This window comes from Callithrix jacchus, chromosome 5 (assembly GCF_049354715.1).
Source record: "Callithrix jacchus isolate 240 chromosome 5, calJac240_pri, whole genome shotgun sequence".
Classification (NCBI taxonomy): domain Eukaryota; kingdom Metazoa; phylum Chordata; class Mammalia; order Primates; family Cebidae; genus Callithrix; species Callithrix jacchus.
The window spans coordinates 107,473,969-107,500,960 of NC_133506.1; the positions used below are offsets into that span (position 1 = coordinate 107,473,969).

At 45.5% G+C, this 26,992-nt stretch overlaps 1 long non-coding RNA gene across 2 annotated transcripts in view; it reads left to right on the forward strand.

Annotated features, from left to right (window-relative positions):
• The window catches only part of LOC118153821 (uncharacterized), a 138,236-nt gene that overhangs the window by 13,137 nt on the left and 98,107 nt on the right, over positions 1-26,992 (forward strand). Inside the window, exons 2-6 of one of the 2 annotated variants that reach the window (XR_013536398.1) lie at positions 4,091-4,361; positions 4,816-4,986; positions 9,543-9,694; positions 11,675-11,832; positions 15,465-16,254. This is a non-coding gene — a long non-coding RNA (uncharacterized LOC118153821). Of the gene's footprint in view, positions 1-4,090; positions 4,362-4,815; positions 4,987-9,542; positions 9,695-11,674; positions 11,833-15,464; positions 16,255-26,992 lie in introns of those variants that run through there. The other variant, XR_008481616.2, reaches the window with a different exon arrangement.

Below are 26,992 nucleotides of genomic sequence, written 5' to 3' on the forward strand. Positions count from 1 at the left end.
CATGAAAATGAATGAATACAGTAATTTCTAGTTTGAGTTGTTTCAGAGTTTGTGTATTAAGAGAGCCAGGCCTGGTGGGTCAACACATAGAGTTTCTTTGGTAATATAGAAGGGGTTCTTCTTCTTTAATCAGGCTAGTGCCCAGGAAGAAGAGGATTTAGTATAGGGGAAGTCTTTGCCAATGAGAAAAGAAGCTAAAGCTCATCCCTTCCATCTTGGAGAAGGGTGGAGAGGCGAGGGATGGAGCGGAAGCAAGAAGATCAAATGCCAGAGTCTTTGTGCCCTTCCAGGCACATGCACCTAAACTGGCAATGCTGAAGAAAGATTCACAGAGATTGGAGAGCTTAAAAAGATGAAGGGGGTGGACCATTCCCCTGGGCGCAGTCAGAGGGGTGATCTAGTTCTGAAGACATAGCCCAGCCTCTGGCTCAGAGACAGGCCATTGTAGACTAGAAAGGAGCGTACAGCTTTGGCTGTGAGTGAGGCCTGATAGATAAGCCTGGGGAGATGCCCTGGGCTCCCATGGACTGTGTGTGCTGTTCAGGAAGCCAGAAGCTCAGGTGGTATAGAGGACACACCAATGCATGACATGAGGATGAAGGCCCAGAGTGTGCATGGCTTGAACTCTGGACTCCAAAGAGGTAAACATGACCCCCTCCAATGGATCAGACAGTGTGGCTGCCCATTCTGTGACAGAAGTCCCCTTATTTTCTCAGCACAAGGGCTCAGGAGCCCCCAGACACTCAGACACCATCTCAAAGAGAAGCAAAGGTAGTGGCAAGAAACCTGAGAGACAAAGATTGTATCAGAAAGGGACTGAGTTATTCGGAAGAGACCATCAAGCTGTCAGAGACCACAATACTATTGATTGGAAAGTTTAAGGTTTGCCCTTCTCCCTCTCCCCTACCTCCAGCCCTTTGTTAGCCAGAGGGATGGAGGATGGTGAAGTTGATTAGATCAGTTATAGAGAAAGAAATAAACCTGCATTTTCTTGCCAATTCCCTTTGAATATTCCCCCTTTAAAAGCATACTCCATGGTGCAAATGCCAGATGTGAAGTTGTGTCAATCCTGAGATTATATTATTAGGATTTAAGTAATGTTCGTGTTTCTCAGTCATTCAGGAGGCCTGGAGCCAAGATATCAGGTGTGCCCACATTCCAGTCCTAGCACTCAGAGGTATGCTCCCAAGAGGTCACAAGAAGATAAAGCCACTAGATAAAATTCCAGATAGATGCTCTCCATATCTACTTATGGGATATTGGTTGTTTTGGTGGTTGCAAAGAGATTAAACTGGAAGGAAACTGCAAGAGAATTTACATACAAAACTCTTTCAAAATGTATTCCTTTTGAAATATTGGTCTTGAATCAACATGTTACTTCCTTCCATGATAGTGGTGGTAACTCTGAAGTCAACAAAGTCATGAAGACCTCTGTTTTTACAACATTTTCCCAGAATTCCAGTCAACCATAGTCAGCCTGGAGGCCAATGGGGGACCCTGGTAACAATGACATTTTTTTTTCTTTTTGGAGATGAAGTTTCGCTCTTATTGCCCAGGCTGGATTGCAATGGCATGATCTTGGCTTGCTGCAACCTCTGCCCACTGGGTTCAAGCGATTCTCCTGCCTCAGCCTCCTGAGTAGCTGGGATTACAGGTGCCCATCACCATGCCTGGCTAATTTTTTATATTTTTGGTAGAGATGGGGTTTCACCATGTTGGCCAGGCTGGTCTCAAACTCCAGACCTCAGGTGATCCACCTGCCTCAGCCTCCCAAAGTGCTGGGATTACAGGCGTGAGCCACCATGCCTGGCCATGATGACACTTTTGATATCCAGTTCATACTTCCAAAGCTGCACTCATTCTTTTTGGGTCAAACTAGGTGCCAATGGTTGGCTGCACTTGACAGTTATTTACTGTGATTATAAGTGGACAGGTGTTTTGACCATCAGCAATACCTGGCAGGTCAGGGGGCCACTTTATTAGTATCTTGCCTCACATAATCCTCACACCAACTCTGGGATATGTGTTCCATTATCCTTATTTCACAGTTTAGAAAACTGAAGTTTAAACTCATTTATATATGTTGGAGGCTGGATATGAACTCAAATGTATTAGTTATCTGTTGCCCAAAAATTAGCAGCTTAAGACAACAAACATGTTACCTTGTAGTTTCTGTGGGCCAGGAACTCAGGGCTTAGCTTGGTTGTGGCTGAGGGCCTTTCATGAGGTTTCAATCAAGAGGTTGGTTGGCTGGGGCTGCAGTCATCTGAAGGCTTGACTAGGGCTATAGGATCTGCTTCTCAGATGGTTCACTCACATGGCTATTGGCTGTAAGCCTCCATTCCCCGCTGGCTGTTGGAAGGAGGGCTTCAGTTCCTTACCACGGGGTTGCTTGAGTGTCCTTGTGACATGGCAGCTGGCTTCCTCTGGAGTGAGTAATATAAGAGAGATAGCAACAAAGAGGCTATAATGTCACTTATGACCTTGTTCTGAAAGTTACACACCATCAGTTCTTCATCAGTTCTTCATACAATACATGAATGAGTATTGTATTCATTCATTCATTCATTCATTCATTCATTCATTCATATGTATACAGCCTACATTCAAGGGGAAGGGATTTAGGCTGCCTTTTTAAGGGAGAAGTGTTGAAAAAAATACATGGACCCATTTAAAACTACCACACATATTGTCTGACTCCAGAATCTGCATTCTGTTCAAAGATGCTATGCTTTTACTTACAGGTAGATATGCAAACTGTCCACTAACTTTTCCTACACACATCCTCCCTCTACATCCCACTCCTCAAGATCTTTCTTCCCCACTGGGGTTTAGGAGGCTCTGTGAAGACTGAGTTCCATTATCTTACCCTCATTAGCATCACCCTTTATTGCTCTGGGTGCTAATGCTATGCCTTCGATTTTACCAAAGATCACAGAAGCGTGAAATCTGCTTCTGCATGTATTGTCAAACTGTCATAAACCCTTAGCTTTATTCATACCACAGTGATCTAGTGATCTGATCATACTTTTCACATCTTTAACAGAAATGTCACAGGAGCTCACTTTGTTCTCTCTGACCTTATGATGTTTCAAATAAAGGTACAGAGCCTACAAGAAACCCCTGAAATATCTCCTGAATCCTTCTACCCACACTTCCATCCTTCCTTCTGCCCACTGCTCCGAGTTCTTTCTAAAACCCAGATATGATCATGTCACATTTTTCCCCAAAGCTTTTAATAACTCCCAATTTCCATAAGATGATTTCAACTCTGACTTTGAGACCCTCCACCACCAAGCCCCTGCCTGCTTCTCCCTTCTCATCTCCTCACCACTCTCCAGGCAAACTGGACTATTTGCTATTCTGGGAATGTGGCTTGTTCTTTTAAACCTCCACCCCTTTGCATGTTCTGTTCATTCTTTCTGGAATGAGCGTCTCTCCTTTGAACAGTTGTCAAATTCCTTCAAAGACCAGTTCAAACACTGCCTTCTCATGAAATTCTTACATACCACTCACACCTTTCTCTGCACGTTAGCCAAGAAAAGATATGCAGATGAAGGTGTCTGCTTGAATCATGGCAGCTACCTGCTGGCTTAACTGGGTTAACACTAATTAAAATCACAGGACAGCTAAATTTAATTTTTGACATTTGATAAATGCCAAACATCAATGGATTTTTCATTAACATACAGAATAGCAGTGTCTTCAAGTCACTGTTATGAAGACACTTTCCTAATTTCTTTGAGGTGGTTAATCTTCTGTGCAGACGTCAGAAGGGATTGCATTTCCTGACTCTCCTGGTTCTTGTCATGTCAGTTGTGTAAAATGACTTGAAAAGACGTGATTACCATGGACCATAACGTTCATTTCACCTTTATTGGGAAATACATAAATGAGATTGTGCAGGTGTTGTGGGCAGGGGTAGGCCACTCTCCTCCCCTGCACCCTTCTCTTCTGAGGGGATCCAAAGGGAGGTGTTCAGCTTGGATTATTGGACCCTATTCCCTGATCGTATTTATGTTACTTCTGAGGTTCCAAAGAGATGTGTGTTGAAATCGTCAGTTTTTTTTTTTTTTTTTTTTTTTTGCAGCAATAAAGGGTAGTCTTGCTGAAGTCAACTCAATCCCAGTGGCCTTATATTTATGACATTCCAGACTGAAGATAACATGTGGAAAGCGGCTGCAAAGTAAAAAGAAACAAAGAATCCTGAATGTGAAAAACTGCCCTGATGCTGATTCTGGTTGCCCCTCCTTGCCACAGTCCTTCCTGGACTGTGGTTCAGCCAGCCAATGCACATTATATTGGATGCTTCCTCTAAAGAGTCAGGAGGAGTAAGTGGGAATACGGGCTGTACTCAGAAAGTGAGTATTCACACACTGAAAGAAAAGCAATCATGGCATCAGCAGCCCTGTGCAGAGCAAGCCAAGCGGGGACGGCACAAACCTGAGGGTGGCTTGGGGTTATGTTGACAGATGGTGGAGTGAAGGCAGAATGCTTCACCTCCCATTTGGCTCCTGTCACCCGACTGAGAAGACTAATCTTCCCCTGCAAAAGGATAGTGCAATCACTTCATTCAGAGGAAATTGCAGAATAGGATGTGAGAGGAGTTTGGACAAGAGCCTGATCTCTGGGTGTTTTGCTGAAGGAAAGGAGATTTAAAGTTCTGCAGGCAGCAAAGGGTTAGTCCAGTTTTTGTCCAAGAGCAGGGAGTTAGAAGACAGAGTGCTTATTGTTGTTACCGTGTTCATTCATCCATTCTACACATCACCCCCCTCACTTTTTTTTTTTTTTTTTTTTTTGCCTGTATGATCCCAGGGTGTTGTACTGGGGAGGCTGGCCTGGATTCAAATATCTGCTGCAATGTATTAATATCTGTAGACAAGTCACAACACCTCTCTGTTACGGTCAAAGACCTTTGGATTTCAAGGAACCGAGACTCAGTCAAGATGACCTGAAGAGGAGTTGGTTAAGCAAACAGAATCCACGGTAGGTATTTCCTTCTTTTCTTTTGTTCTTCTGTCTTTGCTACTTGGATCAGAACAGTAGATATTTCAAACAGAGGGGATTTAATATAGGAAGTTGGTTGCATGCATATGGAAAAATTGAAAAAAGCAAAAAGGGAGATACTAAGGTAGCTTGGAGATCAGCAACTGGAGGAGCAGTGACCTCCCCAGGGGCTAGAGAAACAAATGGGAGGAAGTGGCGTTGCCAGAAGCTAGAAACTTGGAGAAGGGTTGCTGAGAGGGTAGATTTACATCTGGCAGCTCCTCTGCTTGCCATCAATTCAAGTCTTGGCCCTTCAGTTACATTTGTGAGCAGAGGTAATTTCAGATAGTATGACAAATAGAGTGATGGGTATAGGGCTATGAGGGTTGAGGTAAGGCCAGGGGGTGGGAGGCTTTTGTGGCAGAGCTTGGAGAGGACTGCTGAATTTGGATCATTCGTGAGTTGACAATAAACTCAAGAAAAGCAAGAGCAGGGCAGGATGAGAATTAGATGACCATAACAATAATCCAAATGTACAGTTCTTGTATTGCCACATAATAAATCACCACACATTTAGCAGCATAAAGCAACATATGTTTATGATCTCACAGTCTCCATGGCTCAGGAGTCTGGACATGGCCCAACTGGGACCTATGCTTCGGGTCTCACAACACTTTGGTCAAGGTGTCAGCTGGGGTCAGGGTATCATCTGAGGTGGGGGACCTCTATCAGCCACAGATCCCACCCACCCTCACATGGAGTGGGAGTGTGCACAGTGGGGGTAGGAATCTGAGAAGCCATGTTAGAATTCCGCCTGTCACACCAGGCAAGAGGTGATTCCGGCTTGAACTCAAAGTGTAGGCATGGAGATGTGAGAAGTGGTTGCATTCAATATGTAATTGTAAAGTCCTGGCTCAGAGGACTGCCTTTGGAAAGGGATGGGACTCCAATGCTAATAGTTTATGTGGGGTGGAGGGGACTTTCAATGAAGAGGGGTCCTTCGGGCAGGGAAGCAGCCTGCCCAAGGGATGCATCGCATCACTTAGGACCCGAGTGCTTCAGATAAGAGGTCCCCAGCCAGGGGCATGGGGCTCCAAAGAATGCACAAAAGCACCTGCCGGTGAAAGTCAGCTCTAATTAACTGCCAGGCTCAGATGGAGGCAAGTCACTCAGCTCAACAAAAGCTGTTCTACTCCTTACTTGTTCCCCCACCACAATTTAAACTCTAGCAGGGTCCAAAGCAGCAGCTAGCAAGTAGAGGGAGGAGCAGAATAGAGCAGAGAGAGACAGAGAGAGTGTGTTTCCCTTCCTCAAAGACAGGGGCTCCAGACACAGGTCTAGGTGTGCAGGGAAGGGAGAAGTCTTTGAGTAGAGACTGAAGCACTAATTAATAGTTTGGGCTGGACACATTCATATGATTGAATCTAATAGTGTTTTATGATTGAAAGTGACCATAGGACTTTCCTTTGCCTGAGAATGCACAGAAAAGTTTAGTCCAAGTTTCCATCCAAGTAAGTGAGGATGACCACTACTGAAAAACATTTTTTTTTTTTGATATGGAGTTCCGCTCTTTTGGTCCAGGCTGGAGTGCAATGGCATGATCTTTGTTCACTGCAACCTCCCTGTCCCGGGTTGAAGTGATTCTCCTGCCTTAGCCTCCAGAGTAGCTGGAATTATAGGCATACACCACCACATCTTGCTAATTTTTGTATTTTTTTTCCTTTTTTTTAAATTGCATTTTAGGTTTTGGGGTACATGTGAAGAACATGCAAGATAGTTACATAGGTACACATGTGGCAGTGTGATTTGCTGCCTTCCTCCCCTTCATAATTTTTGTATTTTTAAGTAAAGACCACAAGGTTTTAAGGAAGCTCTAATTAACTGCCAGGCTCAGGTGGTGGCAAGCCACCCAGCTCAAAAAGAGCTGTTCTACTCCTTACTCCTCCTCCCACCACAGTTTTAACTCTAGCAGGGTCTGAAACAGCAGCTAGCAAGTAGAGAGGAGCAGAGTAGAGCAGAGAGCTGGAAGGTTTTAAGCAGGGGAGTGACAAGGTCTCACTATGCAGATCATGGGAATTTGAGACCAGCCATGGCCAACATGGCAAACCTTGTCTCTCCTAAAAATTCAAAAATTAGTCAGGCATGGTGGCACATGCCTGTAATACCAGCCACTCAGGAGGCTGAGGCACGAGAATTGCTTGAACCCAGGAAGTGGAGGTTGCAGTGAGCTGAGATCATGCAATGGCACTCCAACCCGGACAACAGAGTGAGACTTTGTCGCAAAAAAAAACCCCCAAAATTAAAATTACATTAAAAAAGAAGACTCCTAGGTGTCTGGCCTAGGCAACTGGATGAATGGTGGCCCAGTTTACTGAGATGAAGATTGAAACAGGAGAAGGTTGGCGGAGTAGCTAAAAGCCAGAGTTGAGTTTTTCACATGAGATGCCTATCAGATGAAGATGCCAAGGACACAGTTACATCCCTGAGTCTGTGCTCAGAGGGAGCCCAAGCAGGAGAGAGGACATGGGAGGGGGACATGAAGATGCTTTATATACCCAGGAACATGGATGATGTCACAGGAGACAGAGAAGAGACAAGGAAACAGGACTGACCCTCAGCAGGACTGAACCTGTAGGAATCCGGTTTCTCTTTGTAAATATTTATCCTCTCTCTCTCTTTCTTTCTTTCTTCTTTCTTGATGGAGTTTTGCTCTTGTTGCTCAGGCTGGAGTGCAATGGCACAATCTCAGCTCACTGCAACCTCTGCCTCCTGGGTTCAAGTGATTCATCTGCCTCAGCCTCCCAACTAGCTGGGATTACATGCATGTGCCACCACACCCAGCTAATTTTGTATTTTTAGTAGAGATGGTGTTTCTTCATGTTGTTCAGGCTGGTCTCGAACCCCCAACCTCAGGTGATCCTTTTGCCTTGGCCTCCTAAAGTGGTGGGATTACAGGCGTGAGCCACCACACCCGGCTTCATTTTCTTACATATAAGCATCTTTGAACCATCTGGAACTATTTTTGTTTTGAGAGGTAAGAATCCAGCTTCTCTTTGTAAATATTTATTGAATGAATAATGAGACATTCTGCAGCCCTAAGTAAAGTTGATGGCCTCCTAAGGGATTAGATTAAATGGTTAATAAAGTTATTTGTTCACTCTACAAATATTTCTAAACCACATGCCAGCATGGCAGAATGCAGTGGTGAATAAAATCAGAGTTTCCACCCTGTGGCTATTACAGTTGATGGGACAGGCAGACACTGGCCAGATATCACAAATGGATGTGAAATTTACAAATGAGATACATGCCCTGGATGAGCATATAATTAAGGAGTCCACTCTGGCCTGGGAGGCCAAGAAGGTGTTGCTGGTTGAAGAAGTTCCTTAGGAAGTGCCCTGAGGACCAGCACCTGTGAGAGGTTGAAGCTACCAGGCCTGGCTAGACGGAGAAACTGCAGTGCAGTTGCAACAAAGGCCTTAGCCATTCCCACAGGGAGCTCTGGAGGGTAGATGACCCTTCAAATTTGCACTGAATGGAGGCAAGCGGTCTGGGATTTTATTGCCCACCGCATATCCCTGCTCCAATGGACTAGGCAGTGGGTATAGGCTCCGTCAGCCAGGACATTTCCAGAGTGAGAATCGTCTGTGAGCATCCATCTCCAAGTCTCCTGGCAGTCAGGAAGTGAGGGCCCCGGTCCTGAAGTGGACATCTGGGTGGCAGGTCACAGCGTCCACTGCAGAAGCCTTCCGTAAAGAAGTTGGGGAGACCTTTAGGACAGTACTGATGGGTAAGTGGAAGTTAACTAGGCTGGGAGAACAAAGACTTTTCCTAGGAGCAACCACTTTCTCTACCACAATGCATGGCAGACTCAGGCAGGAAAGGAGGCAGGGAGAGTAATTAGGAGGCTGCTAAAGGAATTTCATACAGTAAAATCTGGATACGAGCATATAAAAAATCAGACAGAAAGGGGAAGTCTCCTGATGTCCCAGCCCTCAGAGACAACAGCTATTACAGTTTTTTTGTTTTTGGTTTTTGAGATGGAGGCTCGCTCTGTCACCCAGGCTGAAGGGCAGTGGCAAGATCTTGGCTCACTGCAACCTCCACCTCCCAGGTTCAAGCAATTCTCCTGCTTCAGCCCCGTGAATAGCCGGGGTTACAGGTGCTTGCCAACTCACCCTGATAATTTTTTTTTAAGTAGGGACGAGGTATCGCCGTGTTGGCCAGGCTGGTCTCAAACTCCTGACCTCAAGCGATCTTCCTGCCTTGGCCTCCGAAAGTGCTGGGATGACAGGCATGAGCCAACGTGCCCAGCCTACTGCATTTCTTTTCCATTTTTCTTCTCTGCACATTTTATTTAGAAGTGAGGCTTTTATCGTAGATGTGATTTGGTTTTCTGCTTTTTTCTACACGTTTTTCTATACCTTTACTGTTTCTAGTCACAAAAGCAATGCCTGCCAATTACACAAACTCAGAAAGTACAAATTCTAATAAAGAAATAAGCAATACTTCCTACCAGTTGCAGTATCTCACGCCTGTAATCTGGCATCCCACAGGTTCCAGAGCTCACGTGTCCATGGGCCAGCTCAGTGCCTGGCATGCTGAGAATATTTGGGAAATGCCAGCTATGCACTGTCACCTCAGGAGGGTCTCTTCTCATTTCCAAAGCTGTCTTCTGCTTAGTGAAATGCACAAAGACACTGGGCAAGTATGTATTGAGCTTCTCATCTCCCAGGCACCAGAGACATATCCATAGACTGTGTTCCCTGCCCTTGTGCTGCACTCCCCTTGAGATAACGATGGTGACATGCAAGGAGCTAAAATGTCCTGAACTGTGAGGAGACAAGCACAGGCTGAAGGATGGAGGTGGCAGGGTTGGAGCAGGTGGGGTGGCCAGGATGTCTGGAGCCCAGGGCTGGGGCTAGACCCTGCACTGCTCTGCTTGGGGACCTCACTGGGCTCTGAGTCATGAGGGCAGATGGTGGCCAGGGTGAGGGGGCACAGTGCAGCCCTTTCCCCTCTGCTGAAGACGCCACCTTCATGGGGTGGGAGCACAGGCTTTGGGGACTTGAGAGCCATCCTTCTCCCAGGGGTGGCTGTTTCTGGAAACAAAAATCCAGGGCTTATGCTCCTGAGACTGGGGAGCCCTGGGGCTGCACGTCCTCCCCGTGGCCTTTGCATTGGGCAGTGAAGGCATCTTCCTGCTGAGTCTGAGAGAGAAAGAAGTGGGGTCACTCAGGGGTCAGCTTTCATCTCACTTAGTCCTCACATTGGCCCTGCGAGGTAAGGACTGCCAGTGGCCCAATTTACAGATGAGGACACTGAGGCTCAGAGAAGTTACATGGTTTGCCCAAAGGGACACAGCTACTGAGTGGCTGAGTGGGATTAGACCCAGGTCTTTCTGAGACAGCCCAAGCTGTTGATGGAATGCTCTGGCTCATGGATGAGCAGGTAAAGTGGAGCAAACACTTTAGAATGATTTGGCAATATTCACCAAAGCCAGACGTTTGCCTCCCATGAGCTAGCGATGTCCTCCCTGCGCACATACCTTACACAGATGTGTCTATATCTTCACTAAAATACAAGTAAAACAACCCTCATAGCAGCACAATTTGTAATAGCCTCAAACTCGAAACTTCCCAAATATCCATCACAGAAGAACAGATTAAAAACCATGGTACATTCAAGACTGGAATACGATATAGCAAAGAAAATGAAGACATTACGCCAACGCACGCAAATGAATCTCACACACCTCATGTATGAGTGATAGAAGTTAAACCTATAATAGATTAAAAACAAACAAACAAACACACAAACAAAAAGAACAGATAATGTGTGATTCCATTTATATGAAGTTATCACCAGGCAAACTCGTCTCAGTAATAGAGTTTACCTGGGGCTGAGGCGCAGGGATTTGAGCCTTCTCCGGGGCCTGAAATATATGTAGGGAATCAGTTTCACCATCTCCCACAGATATCAAAATCCACAGATGCTCAAGTCCTGATATAAAATGGTGCAGTATTTGCATATAAGCTAAGTACATCTTCTCGGATACTTTAAATCATCTCTAGATTACTTATGCAATCACATGTCAGATAACGACACTTCAGTCCATGCCAGAATACATATAGGATGGTGGTCCCATAAGGTTACAATGGAGCTGCGCTATACAGGTGTACAATCTCTAAAAACTGATATTTAAGAAGAAATGGGGTGGCCAGGTGCGGTGGCTCATGCCTGTAATCCCAGCACTTTGGGAGGCTGAGGTGGGTGGATCACGAGGGTCAGGAGATTGAGACCATATTGGCTAACACAGTGAAACCCTGTCTCTACTAAAAATACAAAAAATTAGCCAGGCATGGTGGCATTCACCTATAGTCTCAGCTACTCAGGAGGCCGAGGCAGAAGAATTGCTTGAATCTGGGAGGCAGAGGTTGCAGTGAGCTGAGATTATACCACTGCACTCCAATCTGGGTGACAGAGCAAGACTGTCTTCAAAAAAAAAAGTAGAGATGGGGTCTTGTTATGTTGCCCAGACTAGTCTAGAACTCCTGGGGTCAAGTGATCATCCCAACTTGGCTTCCCAGAGTGCTGGGATTATAGGCATGAACCTCCACACCTGGCCAGGTGTACCATTTTTGTTGTTTATACTGTATTTTTAGGATCCTTCTCTGTTTGTACACAGATAGCCACCATTATGTTCCCATCGTCTGCAGTACTCAGTACAGTAACATGCTGCGGAGGCGTGGGGCCCAGGAGCAATCAGCTCTACCCTTCAGCCCAGGTGTGTGTTTGGTTGGACCATCTGGAGGAAGCCGAGGAGACATGAGCTGAAGGCACAGGGTGAGTCCGAGGTGGGATCTTGGGACAGGTGTGAGAAGTTGGGCAAAAACGGTGAAATCTGAATAAATGTCACCATATTTGTATAATTACATTAATAACCTTAGATAATGGTTCACATTATCATTTAGTTAATAGGATTGCACCCACATTAACTTCCTTTTTTTTTTTAAATATAAAGTCTCCCTCTGTCACCTAGGCTGGTGTGCAGTCTGTGATTGATCATAGCTCACTGCTTCCTGGAACTCAGGCTCAGACAATCTTCCCACCTCAGCCACCTGACTAGCTGGGACTATAGGCACATGCCACCATGCCTGGCTAATTTCTTTTACTTTTCTCTAGAGACAGGGCCTACATATGTTGCCCAGGCTGGTCTCAAACTCCTGCCTTCAAGTGAACCTGAACCTCCTGCTTCACCTCCCAAATTGCTGGGATTACAGGCTTGAGCCACCACACCGGCCTAAATTTCTTATTTTTGACAAACGTGCCATGGTAATGCAAAATGTCATTATTCGGGGCAGCTGGGTGGAAGATATACGTGCAAAATCTTTTCAACAGTAAGCGTTTACTTTACAACATGAAGGTGGTTATTCTTCCGTGGGTATAAAGTTCAATGGTAGGCTCAGGGGGTCTTCAGAAGTCAGAACACTGGTTTCAGGGCTCAGGGCACAGGGAGGGGCTGGGCATGGCTGGCTTTGTGATCTGGGGGCTGGTGAATGTTTTTTGAGCTGTGCGCTTGCCGGGGATGGAAGTCATATCTCAGTAAATGCTCAGAAGTTCACCAAAAAGTAAAACGAGGATGGGAAGCTCGTTTGGGACCTTGGGTGCTTATCCAGCCATGAGCCCTGGCCCAGATACTTCTAGAAGCCTGGAGGGAACCGAGAACATTCCAAGTAGAAGTGGCAGAGCCAAGGCTCTGAAGTGGGAGCGCACTGCTGCTCGTCCATCGCTGTGAATGGGGTGTCCTGGTGGGAATCAGTGTCGTGTGCACTGCAGCGCCGGCAAGTCCATGTCCACATTGTGGCTCAGTGCAGCGAAAGCCAGTCTCTGCCCCTCTGCAGGGTGGTCAGCCTGCCAGCAGGTGGCAGCTGGTCCTCCTGGGAAATGGTGCCAACCCAGGGACTGAGTGCGAGTCTCTCATCAGCGGGAGTGTCAGCCTGGTGAGCCTTGGTAAGGGTAGGTGCAGGATGCTGAGCCTCTTCCGTCCCATGCCTGTCTCAAGGCCACTTCTTCCATGGGCCCATCCAGCAAATGAGGTGGCGGGGAAAGAAGCCGGCTTCACCCACAGGGCGTGCTGTTTTGCTCACCTCAGGACCAAGAGCATCTGCTATACTAATTCTCTTTGGTGGGAGTACTGGGAAAGCCTGCATGGCAGCTGGAAGGCACCTGGTGGTGGCGAAGCTGCAGCAGTGGCTGCAAGGCTTTGGGACTGGCCCGGCTTCTGTGACAGTGGCAGAGCTCTCCAGTGCCATCACTTCAGTTGAGGTGATTTTGTCTTTCAGAGAACATTCGACAGTCTCTGGAGATGTTTTTGATTGTCACAGCTTGGAAGGTGCTGCTGGCATCTAGTGGGTGGAGACTGGGATGCTGCTAACCCTTGCACTATGCACAGGACAGTCCCCAAAGCAAAGAATGATTCTGCCCAAACTTCAATAGTGCTGCTGTTGAGAAACTGATTCCAGTGGAAGAGACAGGCACATAAACACATGAAAGAGAATGCAGAGGGGAATTACCTGGCAAGTGGAAAGTGAGCTTGGTAGGGAGAGGGCAAGGTGGGGGACCCACAGTTACTGACTCACCAGTTCTACTGGGCACTGTCATCAGTGGGGAAATATTTTGATTATGTGTATTTGTGCAAGGTATTATATGAAATCTTTAAAATGGCACTGGAAAGGATAGCTATTATCTCAACCTATAAATGTACAAATCAGAGTTTTGAGTGTTTAAATAACATACCTGAGGTCAGATAGAAAGTTGTGAGCTGGGGCCAGGCATGATGACTCATGGGTGTAATCCCAGCACTTGGGGAGATGGAGGCAGGAGGATCACTTGAGCCTGGTAGTGGGCAAAGAAGTGAGACCTTCTCTCTAAAAATAAAGTTGTAAGCTGGGACTGATGTTACCATTTGAAATATGTTGGGTCAAAGAATTTGCATGATCAATAGACAAATTTTGAGTCCCAGAGGAATAAGGAAATGAGAAAGTTGAAAGTGCTGAAAAGAGAAGCCCGTGAGCTCCATCTCCATGGTGGGGTTTGGGCTAGCTAGGAAAGGGAAGCGGGAAGCAGAGAGAGCAGCTGACAGATTGGGAGGAGATGTGAAAAGTTCAAGACTCTGGACATCTTGAATGAGATACATGCATTAAAAAAAAAAAACAAACAATGATTACAAAAACGAGTCTGGATACCTTGATGAGTTCCTAAGTAGAAATCACAGAGAAAAGCAACTCCATGGGCCAAACGTGGAGTATTACAATGGAAGACTTCTAGTATGGAGCAGCACAGTTACGGGTGTGGACAAGTGAATGTCTTGGAGTAGAGAGCAGAGAACACTGTTGCGTGGAATATGGCCACATCATACCTTGGCGTGATCTCAGGTGTTGGAGATCACCAACACCTGAGAGGTTGGCTGTAGATACTCGGTGAATGTGGGAGAAGGGCCTAGAGGTCTATGGATGATAGAAACTGAGAAATAGAATGTAGAATGTCAACTTGTGAGAGGAAGGGTTTGGAGTAACAGGAGAGCAGTCATTGAGTGTGTGAGGAGCAAGGAGAACTTGGAAATCTTCCTTCTCCTAGAGCAGTCTCTATTTGAAAAGCCATCACGGAGGTAGTTTATTCAGAAAATAGTTTTACTTGCTAAGATTAGGATGTGATTATAAAAGAAACATGGAGAGAATGTTTTCTAGTAGAAAGAAGTTTCCCGGGGAATGAGAGGAACCTAGAAAGGTTCAACAGCAGTGTCACGAGTTCATAGAGAACAGGAAGCAAGCTGGGTATGTGCGTTTAGAGGTAGTGTACATTTTCAGCATTATAAATACATAGAGATGAGTGGCAATAGTCACCTTGTTCCATAGGTTTTTGGTGTCTTAACTAGTTATAGATCTCTACCACTAAAGGAATTGCCTGTTGAACGTTGTTAGGAAAAAGAGTACTGAAGGCAAACTGCCTGGGTTTGAATTTTATTCTGTTCCTTTCAACCTGCATGGGTTCAAATCCTAGATCTGCTTATTAAGTTCTTTTAAGTTGATGATCTTTGAAGAAATGTCTTAGCTTCTGTTTGCCCATGTAAATGGACACAATAGTTGTTATCTTGTGAAAGAAGTTAATTCATGTAATTGACCAGCATTTACCAAGAAGCATCAGTGTGCAATTTTAGTCATTGGTAATTTACCAGCTGGACTGTGAGAGGGGTGTGTGTGTGTGTGTATAGCACTGCAGAAAGGAAGAGACAGTTTTTATAACTTAGAGGCAGCTTTCTCTGATTTGTGTCAAGAGGGGAGAAGGAATTTGGAGGATATGAATTCTATTTAATACTAAGCTGTCTTCCTCAAAGCCAGAGGTAGATAGAATGTGTAATAACTTATAGAATTTCTCGACTTAATCTGATGTTTAAAAAATTATTTTCATTTTTTCAGGTTGAGGCTGACCTAAAGTTTATCCGTTGGGCTGGAGTGCAGTGGTGCAGTGTCGGCTCACTGCAACCTTTGTCTCCTGGGTTCAAGCAAATCTTGTGCCTCGGCCTCCCAAGAAGCTGGGATTATAGGTGTACGCTACCACACCTGGCTAATTCTTGTATTAGTAGAGATGGGATTTCACTATGTTGGCTGGGCAGGTCTCTAACTCCTGACTTCAGGTAATCCACCCTCTTTGGCCTCCCAAAGCTGGGATTACAGGCGTGAGCCACCATGCTCAGCCAGAGTCCAAACTTTTCTATTAGAAAATGTAGGTTCTGTCCTAGAAGGGAAAATGTAAGATTAAAAGTTGACCTTTATAGAATCATGAATTTTGTCTATGTAGGTTTTCAACTTTTATTTAAGAATAATTGTTTAATGTTGGAAGGATAGTTAATGTTGGAATAAAAAGATGGTCAGGCTATTATAAAAATGCATTAGCTTTTGCTTTACTTATTTATATTCTTTTGCTTTTGTGGGACCTATCCCTTTTCCCTCTCCCTAATGGCCATACATTTCACAGTGCTGTCTCAATGTTTTATATATGAAATTTTATTTCATAATTAATAAACTCCCATGCCATTCCTTGGAACCATTTTCTTGTTTAATTTTAGTCTGTGACCATTCTGTTGATTTTTAGAGGCTCCCCAGTTAATTTCTGTGGGATTTTTACTCATATTTTGAATATAAAATGTCTGAGAAAACAAAATAAAAGTCAAACATTCCTGAGAGCATTTAGAATTATTGAAGTGCACCTGCTAATTGTTACATATATTTTTGTCACATATTTTAAATAATAAAGAACTTTAGCTTATTTTCCTTTAAAAATTATTGCTCCTAGATAATTTTTTTTTAATTTTGGTTTTGTTTTAAGAAAGGGGACCACCACAGGTGGTCCTGGCAGAATTTGCCACAGGAAAGGACAGGAAGGAGGCTACAGAGAACAGCCTTGTGGCTTATGAAGCTGCTGGTGATATTGCAATGGCAGAACTTCCACCAGCACATCCTGTTCGCTTCAGTCTTGCTCTCAATTTTTCCGTATTCTGCTATGAAATTCTGACTTGCCCTGACCATGCCTAGAGGTAAGTTGTGGTGAACAACGAAAGCTCTCGGTGTGAGAGTGAAGAAGGATAGGTATACTGCTTTTGTAGACTTGGCCATGGGGTAACCCTTTTGACGCTTACTGAAACTGCTTTGGACAGTAGTAAAACGATCTCAGTCCACTAGCGCAGCAGTCAGGATAATTATTTTGATGTGGGATATTTTTGTTGTTGGTAGATTGAAAAGAAATTTAACGAGTTAAAGTGAGTGGAGGAAGGAAATGAGAGGAATTAGAATTATCTTAATTTTTGTATATTAGTTTTCATTATGGGCATGTTTTTAATAGTTATTAAAACATGCCAAACATCATTTTGTATTTTCTTTTTCGGCATAAACAGGTCTCAGTCTTACTGGTGTGTATTAAATGGTTCCCCTATTTATACTTCAGCTTGTTCCCTGGTTGTTATAATATAGGTACACATTGTAAGGAGTACTTATGCTTTCGGTCCTGAGGGGGCAGGGCTGAGCCCGCGACGCCCTCCCTTCACTGTCTGTCCTGTTCTCCCGTTGTCAGCCCGCCCCACCACCATGATGGAACAGGCCACCTTCCTCGCCAAGATCTTCTTGGCCTGGGCATCGCTGCCACCTTCTCGAAGATGGCTGTGGCCCTGATTCAGCGGCTCAAGCTGCTGCGGCAGGTCCAGGAAGCAGATTGCTGGCCCCAGGCAGTGCAAGGGCGTCGTGGACTGCATGGTCCGCATCCCCGGGGGCTGCCGACGTGGGAAGTCGGGCCCTGAACGTGCGTTCCGAGGCCTGGGAGACAGCCTGGCAAAGGTCACAAAGCCCCAGGTATCCGGGGCCTGCACTGGGTTCCAGTGTCTCAGTGTCTCTGCACAGGGCATCATCGTCTACCATGTGCACCCTATGGCCAAGGGATGCTCCCCGACCCCAAGAACACGCACATCCCGGTGAGCTGGATGATTGCAGAGACGGTGGCCATGGCCAGCGTGGTCTCCTACCCCTTCCACAGGGGCAGCGGTGGAGCACGATGAGTCGGGGCGCAAAGGAGCTGACATCAAGTACATGGGCACCATGGTCTGTTGGAGGAAGGTCTTCAGAGATGAGGGGAGCGAGGCCTTCTCAAGGACCCTTGAGAAGGTCCAATGCCCTCTGGGGCATGGGGGGCGCCTTCCTGCTGGTCCTGTGCGAGGAACTGAAGCTCATCTAAGGGTCAGTCTCCCCCCGCACACACCGAGGGAACCAAGAGAACCACGGAGAATCCTCAACCGTGCGGAACATCGACCTTAGAGAAATTCCGGTCGTCTTTTTCCCAGCTGGATCCTGCCTGTAGACAGCCAAGGAAGGCTCTAGAAAAGGGGCGCGTTGTGATCCAACCATCAGCACCGATTTCAGGTCTTGATCACTGCGGGAAGGGAACCATAGCGTCCTTGCGGGCCGCGGGTGAGGCGTTCCAATGCTCAGACCTAAAGTCCAGATGCTTGCAGGACCCAAGTCGTGCTTAGGTATTTATTCAAAACAAAAGAATCGTGTTTCCCATTTGTACTTAAGTACAGGCTCCTCTGCACAGCCAGGTACTCGCAATTCTGTTCTATGTTGGGCATCCTGCTGCGAAACAATAAACAAGGGACGCAGAGGGGAAGAAAAGGAAATCCTTACATGTACATAACGTTTTACTTCTAAAAAGCTGTGATAAAATACATGTAACATAAAAGTTATCATCATAACCATTTTGAAGCATACAATTCAGTGGCACCAAGTACATTGACAATGTTGTGTCATCACCACCACTATTTAGTTGAAAACTTTTTTCTTTACCCCACATGAAACAACATAGTCATTAAACAGTACCTCTTCATTTCCCCTCTCCCCAGCTGCTGGGAGCCTCTGTTTTACTTTGTCCCTATGAATTTGCCCATTCTAGATACCTCATGTAAGCGGGATCATATGATACTTGTCCTTTTGTGCCTGCTTTTATTTCACTTAGCATGATGTTTTCATCCATATTGAAGCATGTATCAGCGCTGCAGTCCTTTCTGTGACTGAATAATAATTTGTTTTATGTATTTTGCACACACTGTTTAGCCATTGAACTTCTGATAGAGAGTGAATTTCTTTCTCCCTTTTTCTTGCTGTGAGTAATGCTGCTGTAGTAAATATTTGCCCAGACTGGAGTGCAGGGGTGCAGTCTCAGCTCACTGCAACCTCTGCCTCCCAGGTTCAAGCAATTCTCCTGTCTCAGCCTTCTAAGTAGCTGGGACTACAGGCACATACCACCAGGCCTGGCTAGTTTTTTTTGTTTTTGTTTGTTTGTTTTGTATTTTTAATAGAGACAGGGTTTTACCATGTTGGCAGGCTTGTCTCGAACTCCTAACCTCAAGCAATCCACCCACCTCTGCCTCCCAAAGTACAGATTACAGGTGTAAGCTAATGTGCCTGGCCTTGAGTCCTTGTTTTCAACTCCACCTAGGAGTGGAATTGGGACAGATAATTCTGTGTGTAACTTGTTTTTGTTGTTGTTGCTGTTGTTTTTCAGACAAGCCCCAAGTCTGTGCTCTTACCACTGTGCCTAATGATAAAATGTTCAGCCCAGTGCCTGGAACAAAGTAAATGATCAATAAAATATTTCCTTCCGTATCTCCTTTTTCTCCTAGAGTCTCGTAGTAGAACATGGTTCTCTGACCCAGTGAGTCTTGCCAGGAGTGACCACATTCCAGCAGAGATGCTTCCTCTGGCAACACCCACCCAATCTTAGGTGAGGCTGCATTTTCTTGAGTGTGGGGAGAAGATTAGCCCAAGCCAAACAGTACTGCTTCTTTACCTCAGCATTATTGAACTAGAAAAGCATTTGCCAAGATGTACTTGGTCTCTGGCTGCCCCTGAGGCTCAAGAAGGAAGTGAAGGCTCATCCAGGCATTCACATCAGACGTCGGAGGAAAGCTGAGTTCCAGGTCCTTCTTGTGGGGTTGGGCAATGACGATCCCCCAAAGGGGGCTCAGTTGCTTTTAGCCTACATAGGAATTTCAAACAAAGGATTTTCTTCGTCCTCTTCCTATAGGGTTCACTGAGATGGGATGACATTTAATAACAGCAGATGGGAGTTAGGGTCTGAAACGATGCTCATGAGCAGGTGCGACCTACTAGGGTGGCTCAGAGTGTCTTTCTTTTGAGTGCTCACTCTCTGGACCTTTCTCTGTTGCCTTGAATTTGGCTTTCAGGGGCTTGGTGAGGACAATGTGCCAAGTGGATGAATTGGATGGCCCCAGGAGGCGGGCACTCTCTGCCACTCCAACTGGCCACCATATTCCCAGCAGTGACAAACCAGCTCTTAGCAGGTCGCCTCCCGAAGCTTCTGCATATGCCTTTAGCCTAGACACCATGCATGTAAGGCATTAACAAATTTACTTTTTCATTTGCTTATTTATCTGCACGTCTCTCCATCTATTTGTACATCTCTTTGCTGGGGGCAATATAGTGTCATGGTTTGGGTTATGGCCTTGGGGACTGTATTGTCTGGGTTCTGATCCTGCCTTTGCCACCTTTTTGCTAGTTATCTTCACCTTTCTGTACCTCAGATGGCTCATCTATGAAGTGGGGAAATACAGTACTAACACATGCCTGGTAGAGTTTTTATGAGAATTAAGTAAATTAATATGTAAAGCACTTGCCCTGGCACCTGGTGAAGTACTCCACACACGGTACAATTTGGTTGCTGTCGCTGTTGTTAGTGTGTGTTGGGGTCTGTGTGAGTGTTGGGGGAAGCATAGCAGATGGTCTTCATATGTTTTAAGCAAAGGTGCTAAGAAAACACAAAGTTTGCTTTTCTATTTCTGGGTGGCTTAAATTCCCAAGAAAAACAAGATGCTGCCTTCTTGGCTGTTTTTTTTTTTTTTTTTTTTTTTTTTTCTGAGATAGAGTCTTGCTCTGTTGCCCAAGGCTTGAGTGCAGTGACATGCTCACTGCAGCCTCTGCCTTCTGGGTTCAAGTGATTCTCCTGCCTCAGCCTCCCAAGTAGCTGGATTACAGGCACACATTACCACACCCAGCTAATTTTTAAATTTTATTTTAGTTTCTGAGATGGAGTCTTGCTCTGTCTCCAGGCTAGAGTGCAATGGCGTGATCTCGGCTCACTGCAACCTCCGTTTCCTGGGTTCAAGTGATTCTCCTGCTTCAGCCTCCCAAGTAGCTGGGACTACAGTCATGCGCCACCATGCCTAGCTAATTTTTGTGTTTTTAGTAGAGACGGGGTTTCACCATGTCCGCCAGGCTGGTCTCAGTCTCTCAACCTCATCGACTGCCCATCTCAGCCTCCCAAAGTGCTGGGATTACAGGCCTGAGCCACTGTGCCCAGCTACTTTTGTACTTTTTTTTTAGTAGAGATGGGGTTTCTCCATGTTGGCCAGTTTGGTCTCAAAACTCCTGACCTCAGGTGATCTTCCTGCCTCGGCCTCCCAAAGTGCTGGGATTACAAGTGTGAGCCACTGCACCTGGTTGAGGCTGTTTTAAGATGGGTTAATAATGTGTCACATGCCAGAGCAGTGTGTTCATAAACATTGTATCATTTATTTAATCCCCCAGATTCCTTTGAGGTAAGCCAGGAATATTCTCATTTCAGAGAGGAAGAGAGAGCTGTTACTTTTCTAAATTTTCCTGGCTGAAAGTGGGAATCACTCCCAGATTTGTCTGGTTTGCAGGAAGGTCACATCCATTCCATCCTGGGCTCCTACCCAGTGCGATCCTGGGACTGTCTGAGAGGCAGCAAAGCCAGCTCACGTTCTGGGACACCTCAGCAGGTGCCGGACTCCACCAGCTTGAAAATGGCTCGGGAGCCCCTGTGGAGCTGCTTGGTCTTCAGAGAACTTTCCAACCAGCACCTTCTTCCTGTGAATCCAAGAGGCAGGGTTAAGGAAAACTGAGGGTTTGATTAGCTTTCAAGAACACACTTTATACTGTTTCCTCTCCTCATTTGAGCTATAAAAAGGAGCTTTCTAGTTTGAATAGCAACTTCAACTTTCTGCCTTCTTCTGTAAGAAAGAAAAGCATTCAGTCAGAAATGGGGGTGATTTCATCAGCACTTTTCAATTTCAAATGAGTTTGCGAAAGCTGATGGCTTCCTTTGGTGGTCAGACTATGTTTGGTGTCCAGGAGCTGTCAAAGTTGGGTCAGACTGGCTAACAGGGCACAAACACTTGTGGGGGTTGGGGAACGGCACAAGGAGAGTTTTCTGCTTCTGGAGAGGAGAGATTGATGGGCAGAAATGGGCAGAGCCTCTGCGCTATGGGCCAGTTTCTTTTTATTTTTTTTGCAGATGGAGTATCACTCTGTCGCCCAGGCTGGAGTACAGTGGTGTGATCTCGGCTCACTGCAACCTCCATCTCCCAGGTTCAAGCAATTCTCCTGACTCAGCCTCTCAAGTAGCTGGGATTACAAGTGCCTGCCACTACAGCAGGCTAATTTTTGTATTTTTAGTAGAGACAGGGTTTTGCCATGTTGGCCAGCTTGTCTCAAACTCCTGACCTCAGGTGATCCTCCCACCTCAGCCTCCCAAAGTGCTGGGAGTACAGGCATGAGCCACCGGGCCCAGCCTAGCCCAGTTTCTGAATCTTCTGCCCTTCATGAGTGAGTCATGTCAAGGTGGCCTCTTAACCTGGTGCTGGGTGGATAGATGCACCTCATCGACGATAAGTTTGGGAAGCTGAGTATCAGCTTTAGAAGGCAGGCCTTTTTTGTTTCTTCTGCCACAGTGAAGTTGTCCCAGGTGAGGTCAAACAGAGAGAGAAAAGTCACTGGTGCGGTGAGTTTACTTAGAGCAGAGCCAAGTTTAAAGATCCAAACCAGGACTTAGCAAATTCTCTAACAGGTCAGAGAGTCAATATTTTTGGCTTTGTGGGCCAGACCACATCTGTGGCAACTGCTCAGCTTTGCCATTGTAGCATGAAAGCAGCTGTAGATCATATGTAAATGAATGAGGATGGCTGTGTTACAGTAAATTTTTATTGGATACTTTTTAGTACCCAATTTGAAATTTGAATTTCATATAGTTTTCACATCACAAAATATCACTCATCTTTTGATTTTTTTTTCCTCCAACTACTTAAAAATGTAAAAACCTTTTTTTTTTTGAGACGGAGTCTCACTCTGTTGCCAGGCTGGAGTGCAGTGGTGTGATCTCGGCTCACTGCAACCTCTGCCTTTTGGGTTCAAGCAATTCTTCTGCCTCAACCTCCTGAGTAGCTAGGACTACAGACACACACCACCATGCCCAGATAATTTTTTGTATTTTTAGTAGAGATGGGGTGTCACCATATTGGCCAGGATGGTCTTGATCTCTTGACCTCGTGATCCACCCACCTCCGCCTCCCAAAGTGCTGGGATTTCAAGCGCGAGCCACTGTGCCCAGCCTGTAAAAACCATCTTAATGGGTCATAACGAAAGTAGGTGGTGGGCTGGATTTTATTCGCAGGTGGCAATTTTCAAGATCTCTTCTCTAAATGTTAAAGGGGCTGCTGGTGCCTTGGGGTGGGAGGTGGTAACAGAGTGTTACCAGAGCAGCTTTCACAGGGGGTGGGGCAGGAGGGGCTCAGGGTAACAATGGAGAGTGGACTCTATCCAGCCTAGTTGTGGGCATTTTCTTCTTAGAGAGTGGTGGGAAAGAGAAAGAGACAGAGAGAGAGAGAGAGAGAGAGAGAGAGAGAGAGAGAGAGAGAGAGAGAGAGAGACTGTTTTCTGAAATCAGACAGATGATTCTACTCAGAAAGCATTGGCTGATGTCCCCCTGAGTGGCAGGAAATCTCTAGATACTGGGAATGGGGGAATTTTTTAAAAAGTGCAATTTCTTTTTTTGTCAAAAGGCAACCCAACTGTCACATGTCGGTTGCCCATCTTGTTGCATGATCTCTTAAGATGTGAAGGACTTTTTCCAGTCTATCACTGATGGGCATTTGGGTTGGTTACAAGTATTTGCTGTTGTAAATAGTGCTGCAATAAACATACGTGTGGATGTGTCTTTATAGTAGAATGATTTATAATCCTTTGGGTATATACCCATAATGGGATTGCTGGGTCAAATAGTATTTCTGGTTCTAGATCCTTGGCACATATATACCATGGAATACTATGCAACGATAACAAAGAATGAGTTCGTATCCTTTGCAGGGACATGGATGAAGTTGGAAGCCATCATTCTCAGCAAACTAACACAGGAACAGAAAACCAAACACTGCACATTCTCACTCATAAGCGGGAGTTGAACAATGAGAACACATGGACACAGGGAGGGGAACATCATATACCAGGGCCTGTCAGCACATTGCGGGCAAGAGGAGGGAGAACGTTAGAACAAATGCCTAATGCATACAGGGCTTAAAACCTACATGATGGGTTGGTAGGCACAGCACACCACCATGGCACTTGTATACCTTTGTACCAAATCTGCCTGTTCTGCACATGTGTCCCAGAACTTAAAGTAAAAAAAAAAAAAATGTGGAGGACGAGTTAGCTGGGACTCCCACCACATGCCGGGGGAAATCTCAGTGCCCATATCCAAATCTCCAGGGATTCTTGAAGGGATTATCTGTCTCCTACGTGCTTTTAGTTCTACTTTCTGCCTTGACTTTCTTACCATCCTATGCCACATCAGTTTGAGATTAGAACAGAGATTACTTTCCCCATTTCTCCAGAATGCAGATCACCAGGAAGGGTTCCGTGTGGTAGGATTTGCTGAAATTTTGGGGTTAAAAATCCTTTGGCCCTCCTAGCCACCAGGATTTCCTTCTGATCATCATCCTCCACAGTACCCTTCCTTGCCCAAATCCTTCTTTCTGGAAGTTATTATGTTCTACAGGATAACAGAAACACAACACCCTGTAATAAAAAGTCAGGGCTGGGTGCAGTGGTTCCCACCTGTAATCCCAGCACTTTAGGAGGCAGAGACAGGCGGGCCATGAGTTCAAGAGATCAAGACCAGCAGGGTGAAACCCCATCTCTAATAAAAATACAAAAACTAGCTGGGCGTGGTGGCATGCGCCTGCAGTCCCAGCTACTTGGGAGGCTGAGGCAGGAGAATTGCTTAAACCCAGGAGGCTGAGGTTGCGGTGAGCTGAGATTGGGTCACTGCACTCCAGCCTGGGTAACAGAGTGAGACTTTGTCTAAAAAAAAAAAAAAGTCAGAGTGGGCATTCCGTGAGAGGTGGCCAGCTGTGGGGGGGGGCCATGGTAGAGCACCACTGATTCTGCTAAGTGGAGAAAGGATTTCCAAGGCTTCCCAAGGAGGGAACAGGTGAAGGCTGTTGACATGTGAGCAGGAAGTGGGAGGGGCATTTGGGGCAGAGGGGAAAGCAAGCAAATGCTGGTAGGACCCCAAGGGAGAAGTCTATCCTTATGAATACATTTTTGTTGGTCTATTTATTAAGCTCATCTTTGCTTTTCTTTCCCAAAAGAAAACCTGCAATAGTCTAATCCTTGCTTCCTTGGGCCATTGAAATATTTTGAATCTTTGTAAGCCATTAAGAACTTGCCTTATATATCTGGGTGCTCCTGTATTGGGTCCATATATATTTAGGTTCATTAGCTCTTCTTGTTGTATCGATCCTTTTACCATTCTGTAATGACCTTCTTTGTCTCTTTTGATCTTTGTTGCTTTAAAGTCTATTTTATCAGTGATGAGAATTGCAACTCCTGCTTTTTTTTTCTCTCCATTTTCTTGGTAAATCTTCCTCCATCCCTTTATTTTGAGCCTTTGTGTATCCTTGCATGTGAGATGGGTTTCCTGGATACAGCACACCGATGGGTTTTGGATTTTTATCCAAAATTTGCCAGTCTGTGTCTTTTGATTGGTGCATTTAGCCCGTTTACATTTAGGGTTAATATTGTTATGTGTGAATTTGATCCTGCTATTTTGATGCTAGCTGGCTGTTTTGCCCATTAGTTGATGCAGATTCTTCTTTTTGTTGATGCTCTTTAGCATTTGGTATGTTTTTAGAATGGCTGGTACTGGTTGTTCCTTTCTATGTATAGTGCCTCTTTCAGGAGCTCTTGTAAAGCAGGCCTGGTGGTGACAAAATCTGAGTACTTGCTTGTTTGCAAAGGATTTTATTTTTCCTTCAGTTATGAAGCCCAGTTTGGCTGGATATGAGATTCTGGGTTGAAAGTTCTTTTCTTTAAGGATGTTGAATATTGGCCCCCACTCTCTTCTGGCTTGTAGTGTTTCTGCCGAGAGATCTGCTGTGAGTTTGATGGGCTTCCCTTTGTGGGTGACCCGACCTTTCTCTCTGGCTGCCCTTAGTATTTTCTCCTTCATTTCAACCCTGGTGAATCTGACGATTGTGTGCCTTGGAGTTGCTCTTCTTGTGGAATATCTTTGTGGTGTTCTCTGTATTTCCTGGACTTGAATATTGGCCTGCCTTGCTAGGTTGGGGAAATTTTCCTGGATAATATCCTGAAGAGTATTTTCCAGCTTGGATTCATTCTCTTCATCACATTCCGGTACACCTATCAAACGTAGGTTAGGTCTCTTCACATAATCCCACATTTGTTGGAGACTTTGTTGATTCCTTTTTGCACTTTTTTCTCTAATCTTGGTTTCTCGTTTAATTTCATTGAGTTGATCTTCGACTTCTGATATTCTTTCTTCTGCTTGGTCAATTCGGCTATTGGAACTTGTGCATGCTTCCCGAAGTTCTCATGTTGTGTTTTTCAGCTCCTTCAATTCATTCATATTCCTCTCTAAGTTGTCCATTCTTGTTATCATTTCCTCGAATCTTTTTTCAAGGTTCTTAGTTTCTTTGCATTGATTTGTAACATGTTCTCTTAGCTCACAGAAGTTTCTCATTATCCACCTTCTGAAGTCTGATTTCGTCATTTCGTCACACTCATTCTCTGTTCAGCTTTGTTCCCTTGCTAGTGAGGAGTTTTGGTCCTTTGTAGTAGGCGAGGTGTTTTGGTTTCGGGTATTTTCCTCCTTTTTGTGCTGGTTTCTTCCCATCTTTGTGGATTTATCCACCTGTCGTCTGAGTAGTTGCTGGCTTTTCAATTGGGTCTCTGAGTGTACACCCATATTGTTGATGCTGAAGTATTTCTGTTACTTAGTTTTCCTTTTAACAGTCTAACCCCTCTGCTGTACGACTGCTGAGGTCCACTCCAGTCCCTGCTGCTGTGGGCTCCACCCTATTGGCGGAGTCTCTCTGTTATGGCGGGTTGCCTTGGCAACAGCAGGCTGCATCAGCAATGGGCGTGTACCTCAGTAGGGGTGGAATGCCTCAGTAGTGGTGGACGCCCCTCCCCCACGGAGCTGCATGGTCCTGTATTCAGCTGTGCCCGCAGTGAAACTCTCAACCCCGAGCATTTCGAATGGCCGTTTTGTTTGTCCCTGTGGGGGTGGGACCTGCCGAGCCTGATCACCTGGCTCCCTGCCTGAAAGCCCTTTCTCCCTCCTT